Source organism: Salvia splendens, chromosome 15 (assembly GCF_004379255.2).
Source record: "Salvia splendens isolate huo1 chromosome 15, SspV2, whole genome shotgun sequence".
Classification (NCBI taxonomy): Eukaryota; Viridiplantae; Streptophyta; class Magnoliopsida; order Lamiales; family Lamiaceae; genus Salvia; species Salvia splendens.
Window position 1 is genome coordinate 31,578,880 of NC_056046.1, and position 12,371 is coordinate 31,591,250.

Sequence of the window (12,371 nt, forward strand, 5' to 3'; positions counted from 1 at the left end):
CCAACCTGTCAATCCTGACCTCCACTCTCTCATCCCTGTTCCATCACTGCATTGGCTTAGCCTCTCCTCATAATGTTGCGTGGGTTATCATATGCCTTCTTTGCATCAATCAACCTTCCCAAAGTTTCTCTAGCTTCACTTACTTTCTTCTTTGTAAAATTTCCCCCACTCGAGGAATTCATCGGATCCTTTGACTCAGGGTTTGCTCCATCGTAGAACAGATAAAAGGTTTCAGCCTCTATCATCCTGTGATTTGGACAAGCATCGAGCAACCTTTTAAAATGTGACCAATAGTGACTCAAGGACTCATCATAATCCTGCTTACACTCCAGAATATCCTTCTTGAGGGCATTGATTTTGTTCGAAGGGAAAAAGTAGTCTAAGAAGACCAATGTGAAATCTCCCCAGGTACGGATAGAATCCTGTGGCAACCTTAACAGCCATGTGTTGGCTTCTCCCTTCAAAGCGAATGGTATTTCGCGTAGGCGATAGTCCTCCTCCGTTGCATAGTTGGGCCTTTTCTGAATACTGCACAACTTGCTAAACTCGTTCAGGAACTCATATGGACACTCGTTCCTTCGCCAAGAGAACATTGGTAGAACGCCTAGCACATTCGTCTTGATGTCGATGGACCTCTGACACTGATTTGTAAAAATAGCCTAGGCTGGCTCACCATCTAGATGGGCAGTGAGCGAACCGATCTCAGGATCGGGATCGACTACGTGTGCCATGTCACCGATCTTTTCTTCCTCTGTATCTGAATATGACTCAAACTCCTCTTTGACTGACGATTTATGATCCTCGTCACTATCTGAACTCAACGGTTCTGGATCTCCTATTGTTAGCCCTGATCTGGTGGTAACTGGGAATGTTGTTTCCTTGAACTGCCAACTAGACTGGGTGCTTCTCCAACTAGGTGTGTAATTCCAGTGTCCGAACCTTGAGCCCTTGCTCATAAACTGAACCGGATAGAAAACAGACAATATAAAATGAAACTACATACGCCAAAACCTCTAAACACAAACATAAACAACGCCATCCATCCCCGACAAGCGCCATTTGAAACTACGGGATTCAAGGACTATGTGTACTTTGTTATGTCAAGTTTATCGGTTCCAGAGGATTCGCTAGATCACAGGGTTTAGGAACTCAGAGAACCTTCAAAATCCAGGTCGTCAGACACACAATTTCCTGTTTCAAAACCCTCAACCCGCTATACTATTGGCTAGTACAGGGAAGTAGGGATCGATCCCACGAAGATGGATGTGTTTGCATGCATTTGGAGACTTTGGAAGGGGTTTGGCTGCCGCCACGGAACTTGGGGTTGAGAAATTAGCTACTAGACTGGGAAACGAAATTTACCTAACAGCTAGACCTAGGAAACGGAAAATACACATGCATACAGTAGGACTAAACTTTCTCAAATAACTCAAAGAAAACAGCGATGACAATTCCTCGGCCTGGCAAACAGATTTCCTAAACTAGCTAAACAGCAACAAAGCATGCAGTGGGGACCATTTTCCCAAAACAGAAAGGTACGAAGGAAAAATTGCAACAACGAAACTCTGACTCTCTAACTAACAACGATCTTCATATCTTTCAACATTCCAAACAAACATGTAGAAAACAGAGCATTAAACCAGATCAGAACAGAGCATGACGATTTGAACGTCAAAAATTACGATTAGCCAGAAAATAAGCAGATCTACAACTACTAGACGAAGCAAACATCAGAAGCTAAACATCCACAACCACGCAGAATTCAATCAATCTGCTCCAGATCCACACGTCGGAAGCTCAATCCACTCCGGATCCAAGCAATCCGAATCCAACTACAGTTAACCTAACTCCATCAACGCCGATTCAAAAGATTCACTCCAATCAACTACAATTCAACCCCAATCCAACAGATCAGGTGCGAAAAGCATCCAAAACAAGTAAATTAACTCCAAACATCAGAAATCAACATCCAACATCAGAATCAACTCAACGATAACAGAAAATAACACTTCCATAACCATCAGAATCAAGTTTCAACAAAAGTAAGAAAAGCCGAGCTTTGAACAGCAAAGTCTCGGTCGGAATTCAAATAAAAATTTAACTAAAAAATAGTAAATTGTTTCTGTGCAGTGCGTAGAGAAGTGTGTGTGCGAAAGCGTGAGCTAAGCGAGAAGGTGTGATGATGATTTTTCGGCTGCGTGCTCCTCTATTTATAGACGGGGAGTTGATCTTCTAGATTCTTCTTTGAAATCTCCAATTTTCCCCCTTCTGGGGATTTCCTCCGTCTGGTAAATAATGTTCTTTTGCTCTCTTTACTGCTTGATTCCTTCGCCCGGCAATTATCTTCCTCCATTTCCTGGCCCTGGCGAATTTCTCTACACACCTGGCTTAAAACATGTGTTAGACCCTGGAAATTACTGAATTTACCCCCAAAACCGATGCGTGAAATTAGCCTTATCAATATTTCTATCCAATAGATCTGCCCCCTTCAAAATTGAATGCTACGGGGGTTTTCGATTGCCAAGATAAAATCTCATGATTAAAAATGTATGTTTGGTTCATAAGATTGACCCCTACAACTTAATCCTAGATGGATAGTCTCATGATAATTAGTCATAGCCTCTCCTTTCCAAGTAAAATAATCTCACAACTTAATCCTAGATGGATAGTCTCATGGCATTAGTCATGGTAACCGAACGCCACCTTTGTATTTGTGCTTGGTTTCTTTTCTGTTGTGCATATTTTTATATCATAAAAAAAAAACAATTGTGAACGCACACTAGATCAAGGGGTACACCGGTTTTTAATCAGCTCACATATCATAGAAGAGTACCGAGAGGCTTGGGGATAGAGAACTATCCGGGTTACCAAAGTCCAATCGGAGAGAACCCTATTTTTAGTTCAAGTTCAGAAAGTTTGAGTGAGACAGAAGCAGAATCGATGGCTGAGAATGAGTACAATGAAGCCCCACCACCTGTGGGAAGGTTTGGAGATATCCTTAGATCGGGAGTTGAACACCAGGGGGAGTTTGCATATGCAAATAACAATGTCAAAGGATATGCAGTGTATTAATCATTGTAGGCAACATAAATCAAAACCAAATTTACCCTGTTCATTGTGTAAAGGGCCTCCACCATCAATGGAGAGCGATTGCTCACAACACTTGCAGTCTGTAGTAAAACACACATCCATCAGGATCTTATAAGTTTTCTCCCCTGTGGTGAAACACACATCCATCAAGATCTTATCGTCTGTGATCACCCAAAGAAATTGGGAGTTGCATCAGTTGGATGTAAAGATAGCCTTTCTACATGGTGATTTGGAAAAACCATATACATGGAGCAACCTCTCGGGTTTCAAGTTCCTGGGCAAGAAAGTAAAGTTTGTTTGCTAAAGTAAAGCTTGTATGGGTTGAAGCAAAGTAGCCGCCAGTGGTATAAAACTTTTGATGCACATCTGATGAATGTTGGTTTTGTCAAGTCTGCCTATGATAGTTGCGTTTACATCAAGTCACTATAAAGGCATGGAAAGGCAGTGGCATACTTGGTCTTGTATGTTGATGATATATTGGTGGGAGCTGAGAATCTTACAGAAATTAGCACTATAAAGCAAGAACTCCAAAAGGATTTTGACATGAAGGATTTGGGGGAAGCCCGAAGGATACTAGGAATGGACATTCATAGAGACAGAAGTAAAGGGGAATTGTGGCTGACTTAGACTGATTACTTGACAATGTTGATTCAGAAGTTTTGAAGAATTCTAAGAGTGTCAATTCCATTGGGACAACATTTTAAGCTATCACTCGAGCAGATCCCGAAGAAAGAGGCCGAAAGATTAGAAGTGCAAGATATCCCTTATGTCAACATTATAGGAAGCATTATGTACTGTATGATATGTACAAGGCCTGACTTAGCTCACGGGATAAGCGTGAACTCGAGGTTTTAAATTTGAAAATGCCCAAGACACTAAAGTCACTGCCATTGTAAAATTCGGTTGATCAACCATTTTCCCATAGATGTCTACCATATCTATCTGATCCATCGATGACAAGGAATGCGGCCACATCCCAAGTCACTAGACCAGCCAACTCGAAAGATGGCGCAAGATCTCCATAGGTGTACACTAGCCTGAGTAGGGACTCACTCCCTAATCAGACCCGAATTTGATTATCCATTGATGGCAAAAGTCACATCAGATAGGTTCCATATATAAAACAAAACATGGCATGACAAATATTCACAACATCATTTTCGCATAAAAATATATTTAGGGCATAGCCCTTATTTATAAAGAAAAAATTTAAATTTTCTGAACTTGAATTCCTTTCCGTTCTTGAAAAACATGGCATGACAAATATTCAATGAAGACACCCATTGATTTAATGTACTCTGGCCCAAAGACTAGATAAATTCCAATCCATCTCGTTTACTAAAAACAAAGCCCAAATCTATAATTTAATTCACATTGCACACAACATTTAAATATAACAAAGCCCAAAACTTCTTCAACTTTTCTCACCTTACGTTATCAATGAACTCCCAAAATCAGAGAGCTCCAATTCCCCTTTTGTCTCACGCAATTCGTATCGATCTGCAACTATTTCTCTCCATCTAATTCACTCTCACAAGACCTCTCTCTCTCTCTCTCTCTATCCCTCTGTCTCCGACTCCGTCATCTCCTCTCTCTCTTTCCCTTCACGCCTTTGCTATCATGCCCCGATCAGCTTTACTCCTTCTTTCTCTCTCAGGCTTCTCGACGCTGCAAAGGTTGCCGGGCTCCTCATTTTTTTCTCGGCTCGGCAACCCCGAAAAATGGCACCCTGTCCAACCTCCGTCGCTGCCGTATTATCCCCAAACTCCCGCTGTCTCTGTCACTAGCCGCTCCTCTTCTCTCTCTCACATTGCAGCGCCACCGTGAGTCACGGCCGCTGTTGCCAACAGCCTGTTGCCACTGCCGGGATCGCCGCCGCCGCCTCAGCGCAATTCTCCGTCATCATAACTGCTGTCCGTCATGAGCAGCCGCAATGGATCTTGATTATTGGTGGAATTATTAGTGGAAAGACTATCTACAGCAGTTTCATATATATCTGTCACTTGAAATACTACTATCATATCTCCCTTTCGTAACTGATTTGTAGAAATAATGAAATTGACTTGGGCTCAAAAACTAAGTGGGCTTACTCAAGAAAAATAATTGGACTTGTTAGAGAATAATTGTAATAGGTCCAAACGTAAAATTATTCTCACGACAATAAAAAGACAAAGGTGAAAAATTTTCAAGTACCCAAACGACGTCCTGAAGAATAATTAAAACGGTCGAAAAAGTTGGGGTATTACATTTTTTGAATGTTTTTTAACTAATAATCCCTCCATTCCAGCCTAAGTGAGGCATTTATTTTGGCACATGAATACAAATAGTTATGTTTAGTGAATTAAATTATAAATAGTAAAGTAAAACAAATAATAAATTAAGAAATAGAAGAGATAATAAAGTATAAGAGATGAGGACAAAAGACAAAGTATGAGAGAGAAGTCAGATAATTATTGCAAAATGAAATGTGTCATTTAGTTGGGACAACCCAAAAAGTAACACGTCTCAACTTCTTCTGTTCCCTCATAGTTGAGTCATTTTTCCATTTTAGGATGTTCTCTCATAGTTGGTTGAGTTCTATCTATATATAACACTTTTTCCCACTCTTACTTTACCCCCTCTTACTTTATCCTCTCTACTTTATTCACTTTCTACTCTATTTTCTATATTTTTTTCTCGCTTTTACTTTTTTATCTATCTATTTAATACATTAAACATCTATTTCTAGAACTCCATGCCATTTTTTTTGGGCCATCCCATAAAAAAGTCATTTTATGGCTGACGCAGTCACCAATAACAATACTCTTATCACCTTTTATTTCTACATTTCTCATACTTTACAAATTTTGCATTAAAACTCGTGCTGTCCACAAAGTCTCTATTTTTATTGAACGGAGGGTAACATCCTAAAATTTAATGCATAAATTTAGCAGGCTATTCGATCTATAGGTTTCAGGGTGCATTGACATCCCTACTGAAAGATGATATTGTGGTTGGTACATTCTCGATATTTGTGAAGAAACCCGAGCATAGGCGTGCTTGGAAAGTTCTCAAACTTGTGCTCTCTTTCGACCCAGTCGTTTATGCTCTAAATGCTTGATAAAATGGAGCGCTTCTCGGTACGTAGTGAGGAATGATGGCTCTTACTAAAGTATTTTGTGGTAGAATAACTTATGTAGAATGAGAATCAAGGCTCCGTTACTAGATTAGGTAACAGAAAATATCTCTAAATGTTTGGTATAATTACATCTAGTTTTGTTTGCTATGGTAATTTGATATATAGCCACAATATTTATAGACCGATGGCCTAACTTCTAGCTTCCTATATAAGGTATCAATATAATTGTATAGCGACTATTAGGAATGAGTCGAAAAACACTCCCCAAAATTTAAAAATTCCAATTCATAAAGGAAACATAATTCTAGAGCAACTATTAGGAGAGGGTCGAAAAACATCGCCGGAATTTTTAAAAATTGAATTAATAAATGAAATAGCAACTATTTTTTAATTTGAACTATTTTTGACGGCTTTCCTATAGAATCTTGCCACACTCTGTTGGTTTCTTTTGTAAAACTAAGCAATCAATTGAATGCTTATTGGTCTCGGACAAACCAATTATAACGATTGATAAATAAGGATGTGAATAAATGATTCCGTCGTTCGTTTTTTCCTCGTCAATTTCCATTCATTTAACGAGCAATGAGCAACGGATTACTTTATTCCTGTTATTAATGAATTAATTTTTTATTATTTCTCGTATTTCAATTTTACAACAAAAACAAACAAGTAATAATGTTTATTAATACTACCTCCGTCCTAGAAAGTTTGTCCCATTTCACTTTTTACCATTTTTGGTAGTGGACCCCATATTTCACTTACTCATTTCTACTGACATTAAAGTAAGACCCATAATCCACTAACTTTTTCAACTCACTTTCCATTACATTTTCTTAAAACCCGTGTCGGGTCAAAGTAGAACAATATTTGGGGGACGGAGGTAGTATGAAAGACGTTATTATTGTGTGAGTTGTGGCCTGACGCCGAAAAAAAGTGAGAAATAAAAACATGACAGAGAAATAATAATTTTCGTATTGCGTTCACAACCAGCACTACTAAATTGTTTGTGATATTTACAAGCTTAATAAGAGTATTAAATTTTATAATTTCATCCAACAAATTCAAGTACTTGAAATTGAAGCTATAAATGTACGGTCTTATTTTTTCACAATTGGATTATGATTTATGAGTATCGAATTAAATAAAAATACTCACCAATACAACAGTTTAAATTTTCATTCATATTCAGAAACTTGGGGCGCGTTTTCTAAAATTGTTAACTCATCAATGCAGTATATTAAAAATGTCGATACGATCGCATATCAATGTCAACACAAATTTGTGTTGACATTTATCAATGTCAACACAGTGCATTACAATATCACACCCCGAACTCAATAATAACTCATTACTCGTCGTATGCCTCAACCAATATACGTAAACCTAATACAAGTCTAAATTAATCTCAAGGCTATTTGCATCCAATTCCTCACTTCCCTCTATAAAGTTGCAAGCCCAATCTTAGAGCTTACGTACACATTAGCTCATAGATTCAAACATGGTAAACTCTAACATGAAAGTAGAAACAAGATTTAGCAATGAACTTCCCTCGTTAATAGCAATAGCTTTATGTTTAGTTTCACTAAGATTTTTTATACTCAAATCAATTAACAAAAGTTCGACGGTGCCGCCACTTCCACCGGGCCCCACCTCCTACCCGATCGTCGGCAGCCTGCCGGAAATGCTTCGGAAGAAGCCCGCATTCCGGTGGATACACAATGTCATGAAGCAACTCAACACGGAGATTGCCTGCATCAAGCTAGGCCGCGTCAACGTCATCACCGTCTCTTCTCCGGAACTCTCTATCGAGTTCTTGAAGAAGCATGACAGCGTCATTGCCTCCCGGCCCGACGTCTCTTCGGCCCGCCTCGTCAGCAATGGATACCTTTCACCTTCCCTCTCTCCCTCCGGTAACTAGTGGACGAAAATGAGGAGGGTGCTGGTGTCGGAGGTGCTCACAAATGATGTGTTCAGACGGCTCCATGCAAAACGATTAGAGGAAGCCGATCATCTCGTGAGATTTGTATATAATCAATGCATCAATCCACATAAAAGTGAAGTTGTGAACGTGAGAGATGTAACTAGGCATTACTGTGGCAATGTGATAAGGAAGACGGTGTTCAGCGAAAGGTTTTTCGGGTCGGGAATGGATGACGGAGGCCCGGGAATTGAATAGAGAGAACATGTAGATGGATTGTTCACCATTCTTTCATGTCTCTACGGATTCGCTATTGCTGATTTTTTGCCGTGGTTGGAGGTTTTTGATTTGGATGGAAATAAAAAGATGATCACAGATGCCATCAAGAATGTAAGAAAATACCACGATCAAGCAATCAAAAAGAGAATGGAGATGTGGAAGCTAGGACTTAAGAGCGAGGATAATGATATTCTTGGTATTTTTGATAAACCTCAAGAACTCACAAAATAGGCCCCTATTGTCAATTCGAGAGATAAAAGCAGTCATTCTTGTAAGTATTTATTTGGCCAAAGTTGTTGATTAAAATCTTGTAATATATTATTATGACTTCATCATGGGAATAATATGATGTTGATTTTATAGGAAATGATGTTGGAAACAATTGATAATCCACCCGGTATCACCATTTACTTTGCCTCACATTTCAAGCAAAAACATTGTCATGGGTGGCTATTTCATCCCAAAGGGTAGTCATGTGGTGCTTAGCCGCCCTGGCCTAGGTCGGAACCCTAGGATTTGGGATGAGCCTCTCCGGTTCAAGCCAGAACGACACATTGTTGATGAAGTCTCAAATGTATCGCTTGTGGATCACGATTTGCGTATTTTGTCATTTAGTACCGGAAGACAAGGATGCCCCGCCCTTGATCTTGGTTCTACCACAACAACCATGCTTTTGGCTAGACTTATTCAAGGTTTTAGCTGGAAGCAACCACTTGATACCAGTACTATTGACTTGGCTGAGTCTAAACATGACTTGTTGTTGGCTAAACCCTTGATTGCTCATGCAGTGCCTCGGTTAGACTCACAAATTTATCTTCAACATGTGTGAAAATAATAATAATAATAATAATATATGCTTGTATTTGTATTATATTGTTGTATGTATTTATTTGAGGTATTTGTTGTGAAATAATTTGTACACTAAATTAAGTCATTAGACTGTGAAATATTATGACACATGATCATGCATGATGATGGTGGTTTAGAAATATGTCTTACATAATTGGTTTTATAGTTCATATTGAGTGATATAGCTATTTTTAAGAAAGGAGGATTGGATTGTTGTAGTATATAACTCGGACATATGATACATGCCCATAACTCGAGAATGTTGTGTTTCATCAACAGTGCATGGTTTACGTAATGAAATATGTTTTTGCAAGTTTATCGTCAAGCTCCAATAAATTGTTCTTTACATATACCTATTCCCACACACTCACCTATTGTTGGTTCTGTAAATTTAGCAAGAGAAATGTTAGTAATCGACGAAAAACAATAAATAAAATCAAAGAAACGAATTAATGCAAAATACATAGTTCCGTGGTTCGGTCGTATGACCTACATCCACAGAGAAGCTATCAACCAATTTATTCAACACTCAATGACAATAAAAAATAGCTCGTCAGAATCGCTCGAGAATCATTCAAGAAAACAATCGCTTAAACTTGTGAGCTCTTAACTACAATATTAATCTCCTCACATAGAAATGATTATTGCTCTCTTTCTTATCACTAACTGAATCTGTATATGTATGTGAACTGAGAGAGCACACATATCGCCCAACAAGATTGAGCTCAATCCAAGCTCGCAAACCCTTCGGTTGCAAATGCCTACAGTAGCCGTTGGAAACAAATTTTCAAACTTATTCCCATTTTCAACTTGATCCTCGGTTTATGACTTATTCAATATGCATCCACATATCTTACAAATTCTCCACCTAGGTCATGATTGAATAATCTGACCACCAAATTCAAGCAATGCTTGAGCTTGGAACATGGTAAAGTCTTAGTCAGTATATCTCATGCATTCTCTTTTATGGACACTTTCATCACTTTCAGAACCCCTTTTCACTTCATATCCAATGAAATGCAACTTTACATCCACATGTTTACTTCTCTCATGGAAGGTCTGGTGTTTGGTGAGGCAGATAGCACTACTATAGTCACTGGAAACAATCACGACTTCTTAGTTTATCCCAAAATCAGAGAGGATTCTTCAACCAAAAATTCTCCTTCATAAACGAAAGATGTGTCAGGTGTGTGACTCTCTCGTGTCAAAACATACAGCAAAATTAGAGTCACAGAACCCCACTAATGGATCTTGATCACTGCCCTTAGTGTCTGAGAATAGAATACTGTAATTAGATGTCCCTCCTAGATATCTCAAAATCCAATTTGTGGCAACACCATGGCTCACATTTGGTCTTGTGCAAACCATTGTGCAAATCATCCCCCATCAAACTCCAATCCAAACTACCAAAATATATATCAATAACAAAGTCATCCAATGAAAGAATTCAAGATCAATGCTCAGAAATTAAAAGAAGAACGTTCCTTGTGTTGATTGACAGTTATGCAAAATAACAATTGGTAGAATCCAAAGAATTTTGAGTAAATGTGAATTTGAAATGTGGGTGTGTGAATAATGTGGAGAAAATAGAATTTAAAGAGGGAGAGGGAATTGGATACTAGGGTTACAAGGAATAAGAACGAAAGAAGGAAGGAAGAAACATATCATCTACACAAAGTAGCAGGAGTTGCAATGAGCATATCATCTACACAAAGTAGCAGGTAGGCTACTGGTATGCTCTCCTTTCTCTTTATGAATATACAACTTTCATATCTGGGTTTTTCAAAACCAAATTCCTGAATGCACTCATCAAATCTCAAATACCACTGTCTTGAGCTTTGCTTGAGACCATACAAAACCTTGTGGATTCATGAAAAGCTGTCATATAAGCGAATTCCTTATAACTTTCCGCGAAACACAAACACAAGTAAAAACAGAGAGCAACAGCCCCTCGTAGCTTTTATGTTCCAGATTGAAACACGGGATGCCTTTCAAAGCCTTAACCCGCACTACTATCGTCTTAGTAGAGGGAAGTAAGGTCGAATCCCACAGAGATGGTTGCGAATGGAGTTGGGGTTGAGACATTTGGGCGGTTTTAGCTGCGGCCACGCTTTAAAAAGGGGGTTTAAGATTAACTAAGAATTTAAACTGCTCAATGGGTAAATTAAATTGATCAAATCAAACGTGAACATTATAACGTAAACCAACCAACTGATCAACGAAACTAAGGAAAGCGAAAAGGCATAAAAGCATCTTTGGGACCACTGACACTACCTGCGAACTACAAAAACTGCGAAAACTAGGAAAGGTGACAGGGACATGCAGTATAACTAACTACCATTGTTCTTCTCTAAGAAATGAAAATTGAACGACAAATAGACAGATCTGAACAGAGCATAAGCATTAAACATAAAACAACACCGATTCAAAACTGATCATATGAATTCTTAAGCAACAGAGACAGATCTAGAGAATTTTGACTACTTCTTCTTGCAAATAAACTAAACTAAACACCATCTACCTAGTCAAGGAATAGAAAAAGAGCTGAAACCAAATGCATCAAGATTTTCAAGAAAGAAATCAACAGATCCAACACGACTACAACTAAAAATTCCATTTCATTCAAGATCGGCAAAGGAAATAAGCAAACAGAAATTCATAACTCAAATGGCACGATCTAGTAGACTAGAAATGAAACCTGAGTAGCTTAAAAACAGAACAAACTGAAACAAGTAGCTAACTACTAATGTTAAGCACGAAAATAGAAACTAAGTGTTTGAACCCCTCGAGAAACAAAGAAAGCAAACGATGTAAATGATGGTGGCTTGAATTTGACTCCTCCTCTAGCAAGGACATCATGCTGAGATGTGGCTCCTTCTCTCCCGAATGGCTTCTACTCCATACTAAGGAAAGTGGTGACTTGAGGTAACTGAAGTGAGGAGTGTACGTGTCTTTTATTCAATGCGTCTCATCCATATTATAGGACAACTTCTTGGGCCCAACATCTCCTAGGGCAAGCCCACATGACACTTTTACCGCTATGCCCTTATTGAGATGCTTTTTGTCTTTTCTCTCTCCCATGCGACTCATCATTCTAAGTGCTGGGGTCTCAACTGA

The 12,371-nt window shown here is 38.8% G+C and overlaps 1 pseudogene; it reads left to right on the forward strand.

Annotated features, from left to right (window-relative positions):
• Nucleotides 1–7,721: 7,721 nt before the first annotated feature.
• On the forward strand, nt 7,722–9,234 carry LOC121767023 (annotated as a pseudogene).
• Nucleotides 9,235–12,371: the final 3,137 nt, after the last annotated feature.